This window comes from Lichenostomus cassidix, chromosome 3 (assembly GCF_008360975.1).
Source record: "Lichenostomus cassidix isolate B80296 chromosome 3, HeHo_3.0, whole genome shotgun sequence".
NCBI classification, from domain to species: Eukaryota; Metazoa; Chordata; class Aves; order Passeriformes; family Meliphagidae; genus Lichenostomus; species Lichenostomus cassidix.
In genome coordinates this window covers 77,958,139-77,977,502 of record NC_139483.1, presented here as the reverse complement: position 1 = coordinate 77,977,502, position 19,364 = coordinate 77,958,139, and the positions used below count along the sequence as shown (strand labels likewise).

Sequence of the window (19,364 nt, the reverse complement as noted above, 5' to 3'; positions counted from 1 at the left end):
TTGCATAGATGTAAGCTTTTATGGATTGCGCCTGCCTAGCTAAGATGTAGGTGTTCCTGCTCCCAAAAGGCTTCTTCAGTACTTAGCCCTGAGCCTGACAGGCGTCACTGCTCCTGGCCAAAGGAGAGGCTGGATTTGGGCCTCTCAGTCAGGCTGGAATCACTCAGTGAGTTATGTCTAGGGATCACTGATGTTTTATTTCCAGGTGTGTCAGGGAGCAAAAAATTATAATTTTCTTCCCATTTTATTTCTTTTTCAGGCAGGGTGTGACATGGTATGTTCATGGCTGCTTAGCTAAAAACAACATGAGATCTAACCCTACTCCTTAGGTATTTTCTCTGAATAGATATGACAGCGAGTCAGAATGAAATGGGAAATAACCCCTTTCCCTCCTCTGAATATGATGTCAGGCACTATTCACCCACACACGCAATTAGTGATTTCATGCTATTATTCCATTGTGTTAGAAGGATTCTTTGAAACTTATAACAGATCTTTACCAGTAATTTAAACTGGTTAGCAGTCTCCATCCTGGTTACTGAACATCTACTGCCAAGACACTGTTTGGGTAACAGTTAATAATCATCTGTCTGGACTACCTCACCATAAACATTACAGGGTTTCATCACTCATGTTTTATTTAATTCCGCTTGTCATCAAGGTCTATTATTGGAGCCTTACAATTTTGTTGAAGAGAGCTGATTTTTACTACTGTTGAAAGCTCCTCTACATACTTTTTGCACTTTATTCTCCTGAGCTGGGACCCTTTCCTTTTGGTTCTGAGGCTGACATAAGGTGTTTATTCAAATAAATTCATTAGATGATTGACAACATATAGGAGTCCCTGGTGGAATATGCTTGAGATGCTGGGGAAAAAAACAGAAAATTCAAGAGGTTAGTAAATTACTTGCACTAAATGTAACCACCTGTCTTTGATTCTACATCCCTTGCTCCCACCCTGATAAGGTATATCCCAGCAGAAGAAGGTATAAATTGAAATCATCCTTTTCCATGCGCATCATGCTCTGCTCATTGCCTTGGTTCTTGTCCTGTTGTGACCTCCTACACTTAGCCTGAAAGCATGCAGTAAAAATGAAACAGATAGTTGCCTGGAATAAGCAAATTTGTTAAAATGGTCAAAGATTAAAATGGGAATAATGAAGTAGTAGTCCTTTCAAGCACTGCTGTTGCAGAGTCCCAGGCAGGACTCACACCAAGTGAACACTTCAGCCCCTGTGATGAGGAGTGAAGGCCCTGCCACTCATATGCCTTTGCTCTGCTTTTTCTCTTATCCCCTGACTCTGCTTTTCCTCTTTTGCCAAGAAGAAAGGCTGTAAGGGAAAGTCTGGCAGCAAGCAGAGAGCATAAAGGCTGCACTCCTGAAGGGTGCCGGAAGACAGGATGAAGGTTTCTGTGCCAAGGAATGTATGTTTGTGCACAGCAAACCAGCTCCAAACTGAAGGAGTCCAGAAAAGGCAGTTGCTGGGTTGGAATGAGCCTCCCACATTCCACCAGCCCTGGAGATCTGCGAATCTGATGTGTTTTTGATCAGAAATTCCCTTGTAGACCTGAGAAGCCTTTCATCATCAAAACTTGCTCAGAGCTGCTGCTTCTTGAAAAAAGGGGTTAGACAAACCAGTATTTTTCTGATAGAACAAGTAAAATCTCTCCTTGCTCTTCATTATGCAAGCCAGTAGTGAAATGTGTCTGAACAAAGAAGAAACAGGCATTTCTTTAAAGTCAACAGCAGATGCTCCAGTGAGAATGATTTTACATCCAATCTCTCAGAACACTGACATACCCAGGCCTAGGCAGAGCTGCTTGCACTGTGTTCAGGCACTACCTCAGTTCTCCTCTGCAAGACAGGCAGTCACATTAGTATGGCCCAGAGCCTGAAAAATTCCTGTTCAGAATATGTATATAATCAACTCAAGCCTGTACAGTGCTATGCCATGGCTGCTACATGGCCAAAACTGATGGGCTTTTGGATTGCTCTGAGAGCGAGTGGTGCAGAAGCACAATATTCTGTATTTGTTCATGCAGAAATCTCCCACCCTGAGGCTCTTGAATGTGTTTTGCCAATAGAAACAAACAACTTTTCTCTTTATACCACAGTTCCTCCTGTCTGTCTTGTGATTTGTCCTTTCCCTATTAATCCTGACCTTTCTCAAATTCAAACCTGCAACTCTAGGCAGAGTGATTGGAGTAATCACTGATTCACCCAGCAACTAGAAGTCTTCTGTATACGAGAACTGATTTTCTTCTCGTTTTCCTTTTATTTGCATCATTCACTTTCATCTTAGATGTTTTCTTTCCAGCCACAGCCTTTAACCTTCCCTTATTCATAAGCAATCATTATTTCAAAATATTTTCTCTGCATTCAGTATATGTTTATTTCTGAAATTCCTTCACATCTGTCATTTATGATCTTATTGAGTTGGTCCTGCTGCAACACCTTTCCTCTGTTTTCCCTCTCTTTTGAAGGAAGTGTCCTAGGACTTGACACAGCTGTGTTTTGGTCACATATGGTGATGAAACTCTGTGCTCAAGGTGTAGTCTGGACTCCAGATAATCTGAGAAAAGAAACTTGGTGAACATTGCTGCCCACAGAAGAGAGCCTGAGCCCTTCATCATTTGCCATAGCCTTTTCCAATGATAGTCCTCTCCTCCAGAGAGGGCACAGAAAACTCACCTATGTCAGACTGTGAGCAGGTGTATTTGTGGAGAACCCATCAGGCATCGGGGGTCAAAGCAGCAGGCATTCCCACAGTGTGGTGCCCATGACTGCACCACAGTCATAACATGGTAAAAAAAAATCACCTCTTGCTCTCTTGCATATCCTGCCCAGCTTGCCCAGCTGAAGTCCTTCTTTCTGAACACTTGGGGGCACTGAGGCAGATTGAACGTTTTGCTGCATATTCTCTTTTTCTTCCGGTTACAAGGAAGGTTTCCCTCAGGAGGGCAGATGGGTCAAACTGCCCACAGGAACCAGTGCCTCTGCCAGGATTTATTTCTAGTACTTTGCTTAGGCAGCTGGGGACCCCCAAGCAGCATTAAAAGGGGGTTAAGAGGGCAGAGAAGGAGGGAATTTGGGGCTCTAAAGAGCCATCTTCCTCCCTTCAGTGGCTGGACACAGAGATTTTCAGGGAGATGTCCTTCATACTTCTGTGTGTGCTCTTGCCATGTTCCTCTCACCATGTAATCCCCCATTCCCAGCACTCCCTGCCTTGGAAAGAGAAAGGCAGGAAGAAGCCCAGCAAAGGCAAGCACAGGCAGAACAGCTGCAGGAGCAGCTGAGTCAGATGCCAGAGTATTTTGCACAGTTTTTGCTGGCCATATTCAGCCTTTCGTTGCTGTTTGCTCCAAAGCCCATCTCCCCCTCTGGCTTACAGCTCTTCATGTCACTTTCATTCCTTTTGGCCCCTGGCTCCTGCTGCCTTGCTTCTCTCCTGGCTGGGCCAACCTCTCTTGTTCCATTCCCTCCTCTCTTCCCCTGCTGCTTGCCCTGCCTATTTTGGACATGAACTCCCTGTCACTCAGAGAGCCACACAGAGCTTGGCACACTGGGGTCCCTTTTCAGGCACTGCTGTAATAACAACCGCAGAATCACATTGTGCTTATATCTTTACTAGTTTATACAGGAATATACAGTGGTGTTTTACAAGGCTATAAAATATATATCTTAAAGGAAACAAGCACAGGAAAACAGGAGAAGTGGGGCCAGGTCAGCTGATGTAAATAAAGGCTGCATTGAATTAAATAGTGCTGCAACTATTTACAGCAGCTGTAGGACCTGACCTGTGGCCCCTTCCCAAAGCAGGGGCTTGCTCCAGCCTCCTGCCTCTGTTGTGGCAGAAAGTGAACCGAGCTCCCTGTGCCCACCCAGTGGAGAGGGATGCTGGCAGGGAGGAGGAGGAGGTGCACCCTCGCTCCAGTCCATCTGGGGATGAGACACAGCTGTGTGGCAGCTGCAGGTGGTGATGCTGACAGCCAGGCTGCTGTCCTGTGCCTGGTGGCGAGGGAGGGACACATCCTTCTTTCTCCCATCTCCTGTGCTTTGCCATGGACCAGCTGTAGTTCGTCTGGAGCTGGGCAGGATTCACAGTAATCATCAAACAGTACCATTTCAGGTGTCTAGAAACTACACGTGAGGTAAGATCAAATCCAGCTTTGACTTCTAGGTGGTGGAAGGAAAACAGGGGAAATCATTTGGGAAAGGTCAGACTTTGTATTTTGACATTTTCTGGTTTGAGAAGCCAAATTCAGTTTAGTTTTACCTGAAATGAGTAGAACTTTCCATTCAGCCACTAAAATTATAAACTTCTGCCTCTGTAGTACTTTCTGGATTACATACACACTCCTCAGCATGTACAGTAGAGCACATTTTATTTTTTCTGGATCTGATTCTTTTCAAAAATAAAAATTCCAATGACAGTCTTGAGGAGAGATAGTATCCCATTGAGGCATCAGAATGACTTGAATTTTTATTTCTGGCAAGTTGCTGTATTGAATATTTACAGAATCCAGTTATACAAATAAAACAAAAGGACTAATTCTGTAGAATCAAACTAAGAAAATGGATGTTGTTTTTTCCCCAGGACTTTTCAGAAGTAAGGGATGTTTTCTCTGTAGGAATGCAGTTCTGTGGACAGTCAGAAGGGCCTATGGCTAGGAGGTGCCAGCTTTACCCTCAACCAGACTGTCTTGGTTGTCATGAGTCATTTACAGATTTCAGTATCTTCAAACTATTGCCATACCAAAAAATACCTGTACCAAATTTTAATTTTGAAAATAATCTAGATGTCAAACAATACAACCAGCTGGTGTTTCTTTCAATGTTGAAATAAAATACTTGGAGAATTGCAATGATATACTTTAAAGTCTGTTTTGTCACTTCTCCTATGAAAACTGTAGATTTCAATGGTTCTTTATTTCATTAAAAATAAATAAATAAATAAACCTCCAACCCTTCCAACCAGCTGTAAAGAAAAAGTGTAAAGCTATCTCAGCGCAGCAGTCGGCTTCCCGAGATGGCCATGAAAGGGTGATGAAAGGAGGTCACATATGGAGCAGCTCTTCCAGCTCGCATCTCCAGCGGCTGCAATGGTGCTCACCTTGGCCAGGGTACAGAGGGTTTGGATGCTCAGGATGCTCCCCAGCAGAGCAGCCATTTGCACCTGCGCAGCACGGCTGCAAAGCCCTGCCAAAGCACCACGGCAGGTTTCTGCTCTGGGGACAAAACAATACTGAATCAGGCCTAGCAATGTTCAGGTTTGGATTTCCAAGGATCTTTAATTCTGGTTTCCAAGACTGTAAACACACAGTGATTAACAGTCTGGAAGCACTCACCATTTCCCCCATGGCCTGAGCCTTAATGGCAATCCTGGGGAGGGAGGATGATGGGTTAAATCCCATCTTTTGTTGAAATCCATGAGAAATTACTTGCCAGCGTGCATTGGAAGCGAATGCTGTGCTTTGGCTCCGCTGATGAGCTCTGCTTTTGGCCCTTGCAGAACTGTGTGCATCTGCGGCAGTGCAAAACTGCTTTCAAATGCTGCAAAGCACCCCTTTCAGATGAGCTGAATAGGCACATCATAGAGAAGGGAGGAAGGAAAAATGTGCTAAGATGTGATCGCTAAAGAAGAAATCAACAAGGCCCGTTTGGCATTGCAAACACCTCTCCTTGAGATTTGGCAGGGCTGCCTACATGCTGCACAGGTGCAAATGACTTCTCCAGGGACAAAGCACTGTGAAACTGGGCCTCTTTTCCAGCAAAAGACAAGTAGGGAAATAAAACCTCTGGACCAAACCCTGCTCTCATTAACACTCCTGAATTCTACTGACTGAAAGCAAAACACTCTCTCAGATCAATCAAGAAAAAACTTTAATATTTCATTTTCCTGGTTTGAGCAGAAGGCACCAGCAGGCAGAGTCTTCTCCATGCTGAAGGAGACACATTAACTTTCCTGGAGTAGTGAAGGAGAGACTTGTTCACCACCTTGTTACCAGTGCTCTCTACATACCATTTAACTGTTCCAAACATTACTTGTGGTTTACATATTCCCTTTATCTCCACCTTGGCTAGCACTCACACTGCTCACGAGGATATGGACAATGTGGTCCTGCTGCATCCCACCCCCTCCCTGGAGGTGGAGATGGAGTCAGTTTTCCAATATCAGGGGTGTCACTGACATCCAACAGTTCTGGACCTTCCCTGACTCCGTGTTTACAGTGCAGCAAATCCCAGGGCACAGCTCAATCACGGGCGTTACAACTGCATGGGGCTTTCTCACTGGTCTCATCATACAACAGAGAATACATTACAAATAAATACCTCTATTTGCCTTTTGTTTGCATGGAATACAAGAAGAAGCCATGAGCAAGCATGTACTGTATAATATACCAATAGGCATTTTTCTTAGTTATTCATTAAAAATCAAAAGGAAAATGTTCTAATATGTGCTAATAGTAGCCAAATCTAAAGAATGGCAGTTTTTACAAAGTCACACCACTTTTTTATTTTGCTTTTTGTTGGGAAAAACTGTTAAAGCAATTTGGATAAACTAATGTTTATCTAAATGTTCAAAGTGTGCAGAGGTCTTTGATATCAGAGCAATCCCTTTGTGGCCTGGCTTTCTGACATACACCCTGCTGGCCTTTACTTTGTATGCTGCAAACACTAGCAGATAATACTCAGATAAAGAAGAAGTAAAAAATATATATATTTTAATTAAAATAATGTCCCCTACCCACAAGTGGCTGATAAATATCAGTCTTCTCCTCCTCTGTTCTTTATGTTTTATGTTGTTTCAGGAATTTACTGTATGTTTGTTGACCTAAAAACTTGTTGCCTTTCTCCATTTTATAGATCAAATGTATAGAGTTCTTATCATTTGGTGCAAGCTTCTGTTATTACAGAAATGTGAGTTTATTACATAATTACAAAAGAAAATTGTAGAAGATCAAGACAAAGAAAACAAAGTTATACACTTCATGCAACTTCCACTTTCATCTCAGCAATCTTTGCGTCAGGACTTCCCATTCTTCCAACACTTTTCTCCAAATTATTCAGTTGTTCCCCCCTAATGTCACTCTGCTGTGGTGACCCTTTAGGCAATATATAATAATGGTGCATGCACCCAGCACCAGTGGGTTAAAACTGCACTATAATATGAGTTTTATTCTACCAGCTTGATGAACTCATTTACAACTATTGTACAGGTGATAAAATTACAGAGCTGTAAATCCCTTTGGTCTTCTAGAGTCCTCTAGTTGATGTCATTTTTCACCAGGAATAATATGTTATTCCTTACTAGAGAGCTGAGAAGTGCAGGGAAGGTACATAGATATGATTATTAAATGCAGTGTGTGCAAGAGGGGAAAAGATGCTGAAGTCAAATATACACAAAAATTAATAGCTTTCCTGATCTGAGCTCATGTTTCTCATGCTCTTTGGATTACAGTAGGGTTACCCTTCTGGTGTCTGCACTCCAGGGATTCACATCTGTGTAAATGTGGTAATAGAAAAAGGCCCTCATGATGAATTCATGAATTGTTCTCATTGACACTAGTTGATACTTTTACTTGGACAAGTCTCCTTTGCAGGTGCACTGACCACACACTAATTGAAAGGATTATTTTCATAACTTTCTGTGCAGTCTGCAAGGCTTTCTGTGAAAAGCATAATTGTTTCAACCAGCTGCTTGGAGTTGTTTTTATTAATTTCTTTAAATCAAACAATGCTGGATCGGTATATTTGAGACTCTCCTCCAAATGGTATATGATCAAAAATAAAATTAGTGAATGTGGATCTTGTGTAGGAGTGAAATTTGTTTGCAAGTGCAACACTTCTGTGAGGAGGAAAATCACTTTTGAAATGTCCTTTTTCTCCCAGCCCCTTGCTCTCTTTACCCTCATCCCCACGACAAATCTTTAATGTGCAGTATGTCTGCATGGCACCTGTTGGGATTAGCTGGGACCCGAGCAGACACATTGCAAGTCCATGCATTTGCACTGCCTGTAATGTCTAATCCCGAGTTTACGCTGTGTGAAGCTCCAACCATAAAGGGTTTTTCAAGCAGAGTTATTCCACTTTCTTGAGTGAAAGCCAGGTCTCTTACCATAAGACTGGCCATAATGTCTGAATAGCCTTATGGACTCAGTCCTTAATTTATATAGCAAACCAGCAGTATTAAAAAAGAGTCCCTGGCACAATTACTTGGATGCCACCTTGCCACATTACACAAGAGAGATAGAAGGCAAGGAAGAGGAGGTCTGTGAGATCCACTCACCCCTCAGTCTCTCTTCTTGCCTCAACTGAGCCCCTCAGCATCTTGGGGACCAGGGGGTTTACCTTTCATGCCAAAATCCTGAGGTGTCCCTCAGCAACAGAATAGATTTACACAGGATAGGTGATTCCTTCCCTTCTTCTCCCAAGCCTTTAATGGAGAAGTCAAGGTCTCTGCTGCAGCCTGGGTGTCTGCACACTGCCAGCCTGTCCCAGCCCCTCTCCCATCTCCATTCCCACTCACCTCCAGATGGGAGACTACAGTCAAGCCCTTCTCTTGTCTCACCCCTTCCTCCTGGCGTTCCACACACCCAGCTATCTGGTGCGGCTCCAAACCCCCACTGATAGTCCTGCTCACCCCTGATACTGGGAAAAGCACCCTGAGCCTCTTTCTTCCCTTACATTTTGGGTCTAGTTTGTGTGTGTCACATGCCACGGGAGTAGGAAATGCAGCACGTCTTGAGAACTTTGGTGGCTGTGCATCAACTCAGAGATTGACCTAAAAACCATCAGGATGCTGACATCACTGGAGCAAAATCCAGAAAACACAATGGTGCTTTGATAGCTGGAATACAATGCAGGAAGGTCTGAGCAGATAGTACTCAAGATTCTGAGCTTTCTTAATGCAAAACATCCACACAACTGTCAGCCTCCTTGTACTTCCACAAGCTCACTAATAACACCTTTGCTCCTGTGGGAAAGGTGGTTTTGTGGAGCAAACTCTGTGACTTCCCTCTGACTGCTGCTGTCTAGGACACCAGAAAGCTATCACATGTTGAAAAACAAGGCAACAAGCCTTGCAAAACCAAAAGGCTGTGTCAGAAATTACTATTAAAATGCAAGTAAAAGTAGGGTTTCCTAATTTTCTTGATTTGGACTCACAGGGCTGGGACATATTTTTCATTTCTTCCCCACACCCATTTAAGATACAAAATTTTGTTCTGGAAAAAATAGATATGCAGGAATTTAGCAAAAATACAGCAAATATTTTGGGCATTTCCAGGAAAATAGCAAGCATTGGCAATACAGCTGGTCAAAAATAAAATGGAATTACCATTTCTGGACATATTTTAACAAGTTCAAGATTGTTTCCATTACAAATCGGAACAAAACTGAAATAGTTTAAATTTCATGGTATTTCATACCAAGAAGAAAAACACCTCTTTTTTCAGACAGTGAAATCAGTGTTTTTATAATATTCCCATGTAATTAAGTAAAGCTTGTACTAGTGTAGCAGGAGACTTAAATGGGATAAAATAGCTAATGTTAAAGCTATTTTCATTTCTCTGTCAAAGGAGACAGAGACTGTCTCCTGAGAAGTTTCATCCAGTACTTAAGCAGATGTCAGGGGAGCATCCTGAAGGTTACTTTGACTCTTGTTTGAGTAGGGGATGAGCTTCTATGCCATCCTATGTCCCATCTGCCACATCCCCACCTTCCTCCCTGCCCTGCTTAGATGCTATTCCTTCCCTTGACCCGCATGGAAAATTTTCCCCACCCTGTGCTGCAGCTGTGCCTCCGTCAGTCCCAGACACTCATGGGAACTAAGGATGTGACAAACAACCACTTAGAGATTTGTGGGAATCGTGTTAGGAGGGTAACATTTGATTTTGCTGCAGTGCTGGTCTGAGCAAAGTGCTCTCATGTAGACCTATAGTCCAAGATTTCATGTATGCCAGTCAGGCTTATGACTGATGCTTTTCTCAAGGTGCAGATTAGTCTGGCCAGGGGTCCCAGCCACTTTCCTTTGGCCCTGGTGCTACAACAGAATCAGCATTTCTTCAGGCCGTGAACAGCAAACCCTCCACAAAACCCTTTACCACGTTCCCACCTTCTGCTGCTGCTCACTTCCCAGCACTAGCAGTGACTTGATCTCTGAGGAGCCCAGGCTGCAGCCTGTCTCAGAGCAGGCAAAGGTTTTCTTTGGCAAGAAACAAAAAAGCTTTCTGCACGGGGTCCCGCGTGGCTCAGCGCAGCCAAGGGCTGCATTGTCCTGCAGTGCAGCTGAGGAGCGTCTCTTCTGTCTAAACAGGTTTGTAAATCAAATACTGCTTTATTCATGTTTACTCACACTGTAGCTTCATCATTGCTGAAAATCATACTCAGCTCCAAAGTTTGCTCATAAATTTCCCAGAAAAGCTATGTACAGCATTGTAAAAAAGCAGTGTTTGTTAATCTACCGAATAATGGAAAGATAAAGCATTGATAGTTGGTAAAAAGCAGGGCCTAGGTGGTAAAAAAAAAGGATCTAGTCAGTAATCACAGTATTCCAAACACCTCCAAGAAACAAAGGGCCATGTAACATGACTTTCTGGTGACACTGTTAAGGATCTTACTTAGGAAATGGCAGGGAATGATGATGATTCTCCTCATACAGGTCCATCCTGGTGCAAGATATGCTCCCAAGCAAATCCTGCAAGGACATTCTCCAAAGAATCCTCTTTACTCTCTAAAGGGCCTCTCACATCTTGCCAGGATGGTTCTGCCTGTGGCCAGAAAGCCAACTGGAGCATGCAGAATCTGACCCTTGCTAGTGGTCCATGCATGCACATCTCTGTAAAGTTGCTCTTGTACACAACAGGCCTTCCCACAGCTTTTGTGGTTTTGAGCCACAGGGTCTTACCTGAAGATTGGCATTTAAATCAAGCTGTTCATAAAACCACTTATATAAAGCATGCTTTTACTTGCCCATTAAGAAATCACTAAAGCCACATTACTGTTATTATTTTTCCTAAATAAAAATAAATTTTCTGTCTTGCCCTGCCTGGTATTACTAGTAAATAAGGATGGCTAATGATTGCTTTCCTGACAAGAGACAGCCCTTGTTAAACAGCCACTAAAAACACTCCTATCTAGACCACAGCTGCATCTGCTACAGCACAGGGTTCTTTTCATCTGCGATCCAAGCCCTGCGCTCCTCAGCGAGACGAGACTCACTCTGCTGTTGGGTGGCACTTTGCCGGCCTAAGAACTGATTTGCCCACATGTTTGTCAAAGGCTGATCCTCAGCAGGTGGCATTTATTTGAAACCTGACATGGCAGGTGGTTTCAGCCTAGAAACACATTTTTGCACAGATTCCAATTAAGTGTTTATAAGCTATTGGTTATATAAAACTGAAATCAGTGATGTTGGCAAGTTTTCTGTACTTTCTCTGTGTGCTAACAACTCAGCTTAACTTTTGTTTGTTGTTGAGAGGCTTTCAAGTGCATGTCAAATATTAACATTTTAATTTGCAGGGAAATTAGTAGTTGGAAAACTATAATCCCTTACAAGCATGCATGCACACACACATGTGGACATGCTCAGTCCATGAAAATTACTTATGTTATTGAGTTTGTAATAAATGCTCAATGTGGAATGGCACATGCTGAATCACCAAGGTATTTGACAAAGATCCGTTTAAAGGGTTACTCTGGGGCGCCAAATTCCATTTTTAAAAACAAGGCCCTATTGAACCTAATCAATGGGTTTTCTGTGATTCCACCCCCTTCCCATCCCCCAGCAACTTTAATTAAGAGCTTGTGGGCAACTTTAAAGGTTGCTATGTATTATTTTTAGCTATAGCTGTGAATTGCTATGGAGGAGCATGAAAACATACCTATGAAGATCTTTATGCCTCCCTCTTCGCAAGTGGCTGTGAACCTTTCCCTCACACTGGGCAGTGGCTGGCATCGCTTTCTCCAGACCCAGCCGGAGGAGCAGGCCCATTCGGCTGTCACTGCTGGCAGGCAGGGGACATTCCACTCCAGGCTTATGCAGGGAAGGTCAGGGACCAGACCTGGTACTGCCAAAGCATCTCAGGACGGCAGCAATGGTTTTGGCAGGCAAGAGCTCCAGCCCTGAGGGTGTAATGTGGCCACTCGAGGCCAGACTGCAGACAACAGCCTTCACCAGCTGCAAGGCTGCCAGGAGCAGGTTCAGCTCTTGCGCTCAGCAGGCCAAGAGTCTCCTTTTGGTTGTTTGCTTTTCAAGCAGGGTTTTCTGTGCTACATGTAAAGGAAGTAAAGGGACTTGGTGGGTTTGTTGAGTTGGGGCTTTTTTCAGCATAAATTATGATATCCATTCCTTTTTTAAATTTTTTTCCTGGTATTCTTTGAATGGGGAATGGGGCCATCCTGCCAGGACAAAGAGACTTGGCCAGCATGCCAGAACTGCAATTACAGCTAAATGAAAAGAGTAAGAATGAAATGTATTTTATTCATTTCAGCTGTTATGTCTTAATGCAAAGAAATCACTTTGCACAGTTCTGTAACTGACACCAATTTCTAATCTCCAATACTATTAACTTCTAAATCTCTGTTATAAAGAATATTGGCAGAATACCAGAGACTAGTGCAGCTAAATAAACTTAGTTGGACCTGGTGTTTTATTTTCTTTTTGTGCTGAAATGCTGAAAATAATCATTAAACTATTTTGTTAATTGCTGATAACATTTTGATTAGTTGGATTTCCTCTTTTGGCTGCAATAGACACATTCCTGGAGCATGACATGACTTTGCCTTTGGGACAAACAAAAAAAAAAAAAGGAAAAAGAAAGAGAGACCATTTTTTGAAATGACAAAATGTATTGTTATAGGATTAGAGACAGGATAGCTCCAGGATTATGCTGTATTGCTAACTCAATTTAAGAGGCCTACGAATTGAAACCAAATATTGAATAGCTGTAGGGGGAGGGCATTTTTAAGGAGTAATATCTGTGTGAAAACTTGATTGTTTCATCTCAGCAGGATTGAAACAGATTTCTTATAACTCAGAGACCCTCTCATACAGGCTAGAAAACCTTTAAATATTTATTTCTCTCTACCGCTTTACTAAAACAGCATTGGAAAACCAATCCAAATCTCAGATGTCCAGAAAAAAATATTAACTAACAACAACCTTGACAAATGTTTCTACAAGTCAGTGATAGGCTTTGAGCAAGGCTGCTGCCTTGACATCATCATTCCAAGGGAATCTGCAAAGCTGTCTTCTGCTAACCTTGACTTTAGTGATGTTCTAAACCAATGTAGCATTACTTCTATGCTACGAGATTTAATTGGGAGCTTAAACAGATAGCATTGAGCTGAGCCAAGTGGGACAGTGGAAGTAATTACCAGATTTAGATATTCTGGCATCCTGGACAGAATTTCTTAAGCACAGGAAATGAATTATAGCAGAATATCCTTAGACTCAAAAATTATTGGCAGGGTGGAAGGGAAGAACAATGCAGCCTTGGTTACATGCTGACGAGCTTTGGCTGATTTGCTGTGTTACCATTTTAGTCTGTGTGTGGCTATTTAATTTTTTTTTTACTCTAGAGAGCTGAAGTTCTAACACCATCTAAGTCAGAGCTTGGAGAGCTTTTTCCATTTTGTGTCCAAAGAACAGTTGGGTTCATAGAGAACTGAACAAAGGGAGAATATCAAGAAAATATGGGTTGCTCTTACTGGAGCATACAATCTTCCATGCATAAGAGCTTCTTGTGATATTAAAATGGGTTATAAAATCGCCTTCTGTTTCTGACTTTGCAGCCTGGTTTTACCTGTGTCCCGGTGTCTTTTAATAAAATCAGTGTGCATGAAAAACTCCTGACTCTAAAGCCATAAAGACAATTGTCTGGATTCACCTCACCTAATTTGAGACATTTGCATGAGATCCCTTGGCATGGAGTGTGACACCAAATGCTCCTCCCATAATCCCTGCAGACAGACCAGCACACCCCTTCCTTTCATGGGCTGAGTTGCCCTCTAACAGATCGTGCCTTTAGCAGGCAAGCCTCCTACCAGGCTTATTACTTAGGTACCAAAGCCAAGACCTTAAAGTGGCTGCAGAGAACATGAACCTGGGCCATTGGATAGAGCAGACAGGCAGAGGAGCATGTGCCAAGGGGCCCAAGGGCTGAGTGTTTTCACCATGGCTGTCGAGGCCAACAGCAGGGCTAGCAATGTTGGTCAAACTGCAGACCCGTGACATGCTCGGAAAGGAGATAAGATTGCATCACCTTTACCAGATGTCACAAATGTATCTCAGATGGTAATTTTCTACTGTACATACTGGCATCTTGAGCAAAATACGATCCGAAAGAATGGGCTCTGTATGCCATTATCAACCCCCTAAGCCTGTTGTCTTACCAGCTGTGACATCATTAGCTGTACATCTGTCTCTAAACCAAAGGTGGTTTTCTAGCCTAACTCTTATCCCATGTCCACTCTGAATAAGCTCTGAATAAAAGACACTTGTTAAAGTTCAGCTGTAGCAGGGCTTACATCAAGAGCTGGCAGATGGGCAGGCCCAGGCCCCTATCACTGAATACAAAGATATATGGGCTATTGTCTCCCTATGGCTCATGTGATACCCTTGATAAGAAGAATGTAAGTGTCTGGCAGCCATACAGAGTGAAATCTATACCCGAGGAATGCATATAAGTCAACTTCTACTTAAGCCTTAAATGATGGGTATGTGTATAATAGTAGTCAGTGAAGTAGCACTGAGAAAATGTGAGGTTTTTCAGTTCAATGGTCTAAACGGATGGGAGAAGACCAAGTTGGAATTGATCTGAAAAAATATTTGAAGGGAGTTTAAATCAACTAGAAATATTTTTTCCTCTGGCATTTTAATAAAAATTAAAAATAAGATTCTGAAAAAGATTAAAAGGAGGAAAAGATAGCTAAACTTGTGTTAGCTTACAAGTTTATTATGAGATCAGTAACTACACACTTTTCCCCCACTAGTTCTAACCAACATAAATTTCATGCCCCTGATTGTAAGGCCCAGAAGTACTAGTGTGTCTACATCTGCATTCAGCCCCACTGAAACTTTGCTAAAAAAAAAAGAAGCCAAATTCCACCAAAAAAGCCCATCTGAGGTTGAGCTGGAAAATATACAGGTCTTTTTTACCTTGAGCTAGATGGCATGACAGCAAACAGAAGAAAGAAAAAAAATGATCCCTATTGGCACCATATTCATAGGAGGGAAGGTCTCAGTCAGACACTGCACAGTCAGTGCTGGAACCTCCTGCACCCTCATGCTCCCTTTCATAAGCAGAGGTAGTCAATGAGAGCCAAATCCTGACACAGTAATGGGCTTTGCTCCTTATAGTGACAAACTCTTTGAGGAATAATTCAACTTAAGCATAAAACAAAAGAAGCAGAAGTGACCCAAGTTCCCTAGTGGAAAGAGTTCTGGACATGTCTGGGTAATACCTGCAGACACACTGGCAGGGTCCCTCAGTACCAAAAGTCAGTGTATTCTCCCATTCACGCATTTGCTTTGCAAGAAACAGCAGGGACCATGCTGTGAATTGCAAAAGCACAGGCTAGCTACTGTTTGTGTGGCCTCATCCCACCCCTGTTCCAGAGCACAAATAAGGAATTTTTCCTCTTTAACAGAGTCAGGAGTACTCTATAATCCAAGCAACTTCATAATGAACAAGCTCTTATTTAGTGTGAGGCCTTATTCATTGCATGCCTTACTTGCAGCATACTGTTAAAACAGCCATGGTGTTGCCCTGACTCTGTTTTGGTTTTGGACTAAATACAGTACAGTGAGTCAAACATTATTGGTCACAATGGTAATGTGGAGTGTATATAATATGCTTTTATTGCTGCAAGGCATAGCTGAAATATTTACACAGAATACATGAAATAACAGCAAGATTCATGCTCTGTTCCTTATTTGTAAGATATTTTATTAAAAAGAATCTGAATCTGAAGTTCATAAATAAAATAGTAATATCACTTATTTCCAGATACTAGTTCCAGCTTGTTGATTTTAATAGACAAGTGTAACACTTCAAATGTGGAAACACAGTGGGTAATATTTATATGAAATCTCCAAGAACCGTGGTATTTTGCTCATGTGGAATATCATGGCATTTTGCCTGGATCAAGTAACCAGCAGATTAGCACATTAACACTTTTAAGAAACATGCATGTAATCCACTCTGAATGTGGTCTTTGACTCCTAGTAGGAATACCTAATGATTTTCAAATTGACACATTACTTTATAAAGCAAATCAAATAAACAGGAATTGGAAAGCAGCCTGGTTGGGGTGGATGGCATCAGCACATGCATGTTATCAACAGAGGAGACAAGATAAACTCTACAGCCACGGAAGGATTTGCAGTACCTACAGAGATACAGGAGAAACTTGGCTTCCTTTCTTTTTAAAGCTTTATGGCTTTATTGCTCTGTGTGTCAGTGGGTAAGTGGATATAAACTGCTCCCTCTCATTCAAAGTCAGTCACCAGTTCAAGGTGATAGAGTAACAACAGACCTCTAAGACTGACCAAAACTAGCCAGTGAAGTCTGCAAAAGTCATCACCATTGCGAATTATGAAGGTCCCACTCCAGTTTGCAGCTAGAGGAGGATCTCCACAAGACAGACAGCCACGTTCAGGCTGCCACAGGCTCCATCCTAACCAGGAATTAAGAAGGAGAAGAGCAAGAGGCACAGGGGTTGCCAGTCCTCTGTTACTCAGCCAAGGATGTGTGCCTTCAAAGCTGTACTCCAACACAGGCTCTTCACGCAGTTTTGGTCACACTGCCAGTCTCTCTGCACTGCTTTTCCCACTTCCCACTGAGAAAAAAATCCCATCCTTCCCTTCATGGACACTCATGTGCTTGTGGTGATGAACTGCTCCACATGTGCAAAGTCCTGGTTTTGTGGAATGCACATGCAAGCTCATTGGTAGGGTAGCTCAGGGCTCCGGCTAATTTCGACAGCCATATAGAGGGGAAAAAACATTCTGTTTCCAGGGTGCTTTCAGTGTGCTTTAGCAACTGGGTTCAACTTCTGCAGCAGGAGACAGCAGGGAAAACCCAACAGTCCCCCTCCTATGAAAGAAGCAACAGAGACCAGGATGCATGCCAAGGAATCCTATCACTAGCCTTGTAAAAAACTCACCAGGGCTACCTCAAAAACAATAGTGAAGTCACGCTTGGCTGCTGTTGGTTATGGTTTGGGAGGGAGACCACGAACAGGTCTCCCAGAACTATTGTGGCTGGCTCCATTTCCTGCTAACTCAATTCATCACACTTGTTCTCTCCTTCCTGGAGACAACTTTTATAACCTTATTAATGTACTTAGAGAGTGTCCCTGCTTTCCTTAAGACCAGATATAGCTGTCCCAGCTCATAGCAATTAAGAATGTTCTTTGGAAATGACTCCACAGAAGTTAACAGTACAGATCAAGAGATTGTTTACAAATGAAAAGTTTAGGATCTCACCCTCCATCCTGCTGAAGGCTGATGCTCTCCTTGCTTCTGCGCTAGTGAATCAGAAATGAACACAGAATTTCTGGCTATCCAAACAGAAGGTATAATATCCTTGTTAGATCATGCATCCAAGATATAAAAAATAACCCATGGTTTGAACTTTGATTAAAATAACCTGGCTAAGAAAGTCCAAACATGGATATTTGCAGAATGAAAGAATTTTAGAAAAGGAAATTCCGGGATTTGAAAAAGAGAGACTTGTAATGGAAAGAGTCAAATCAAACTATCTTTTGAAGCTAAAAAGCAAATAAAAAACTGCTCCCCCCTCTACTTTAGTTGGCAGTCTGGACACAGAAAGGATTTTCCCTCTGCATTGAAGTCATCTGTCAAAAAAAAATATAGAGGGAAATATTAAAATCTTAGTCATGAAGAGCCTACTTGGAAGGCTCATTTAGAAAGCAGCTCAGATGTCAATGAGCAACAATTGCTGTGAACCAAGTACGTACTAAGTACTATTAACATCTTGTCAAAACTCTTGGGTATTCAACACCAGCAAAGGAGAAACAGCTCTGAGTAAAACTCTAATGTCAGGACAGGATGAGGTTTGGTACACTATTAAAAACTCAAACCAACCTCCCTCTGCTTAAGCTCACACAAAACCCCAGATTTTTGGAACATCACACTGGAGTCAGGCCTTTCTCTCTCCACTGACAGCCAAAGCTATTTTTGAATTTGGGTTAGATTTAGTGACTAGGCTCCAGCCAAAAAATGTAGGGGGGGTGCGGGGAAATCATTGGAAAAAGTCTTAAGACTTTGCCTATTTCAGAAACAAAAGGTTTCCATTTTTTGGGCTGGGTTCACAAGAGGATTTGGTAGCTGACCACATTCAGATGTGCATGCTACAGAGGGGTGATTGCACAGCTGCAACTCCCAGCTCTGGCACCCCATGACTGGGGATCAGAACAATGCATGCCATCCCTGTGCTTTTATATCAGCATCGCCCACAGAAGCAGCCAGATCTGTATAAAAGTGTATGAGTAGGAAATTCAGAGCAGCATGCTGAAACTGGTCATGCTTGTTTAGAAGAGCAGAGCTGCCTTCACATGAGGCTTTTCTCAATTCAGTTAAAAATTGACTTCTAAACCAAATATAGCCAATGTTTGGAGTAATAAAAGATAGGGGGGACAAGGATATGCTTTGCTGGAGTATGGGGTATGTATGGGGTTCCCCCCCTTAAGAGGACAGAAAGGACATAGTCTGATCTCTCCCAAAGTCCTGTATTTTTTAATCCATACTTTTAGAAAAAAGTAAGTACTTCCGCAGAGTGTCCTGTGGAGGCTTTCACCTTTTCACTCCCTCCAGAGACTTCTTTTTAAGTTCTTTCATTCAGAAAATGTGGATGTTTGGGCTTGCTCAGTCAAAGGGCAGTAAGTGAGGCAGCCACCAGGAGAACCTTCACATAAAGCTGCCTTTTATCCATACACTTAAACAGTCTTCACCACACACCGACTGAGTCTCTTGCAGTCATTGGTAGATTTCATCCTCAAGAGACCATTTATTAGATAAATATGTGTTCTGCTTTTATCAATGCCAGACAGAAGCAGTAGGTGGAAGGAGTGTCTTGGTAAAGGTCATGGAAGACAATCCCAGTCAAAGCATGAGGGAATCTAGGTTTTCCAGATTCCACCAGCTCCTAGGACATCCCTCCTCCATCAGATCTGTCACTGAGGAGGAAACAAGGTCAGCGGCAGTCATGAAGAAAAGATTTGGGCATAGCAAAACCTGGGGGTGACCCAGGGGAGAATGAAGCAAAAAGCAACGTTTATTTGGATACCAAGGTTATTTAACAATACTGCATCTCCAGATGCACTGAGGTTTCCT

At 42.5% G+C, this 19,364-nt stretch overlaps 1 long non-coding RNA gene across 1 annotated transcript; it reads right to left on the bottom strand.

Annotated features, from left to right (window-relative positions):
* Positions 1 to 622: 622 nt before the first annotated feature.
* Positions 623 to 12,441, bottom strand: LOC146440057 (uncharacterized). The gene is made up of 3 exons (XR_014851342.1): positions 11,887 to 12,441; positions 10,119 to 10,311; positions 623 to 866 (listed from the first exon to the last, which is right to left on the bottom strand). It is a non-coding gene; the product is annotated as an uncharacterized LOC146440057 (long non-coding RNA).
* Between the last annotated feature and the right edge of the window lie 6,923 nt (positions 12,442 to 19,364).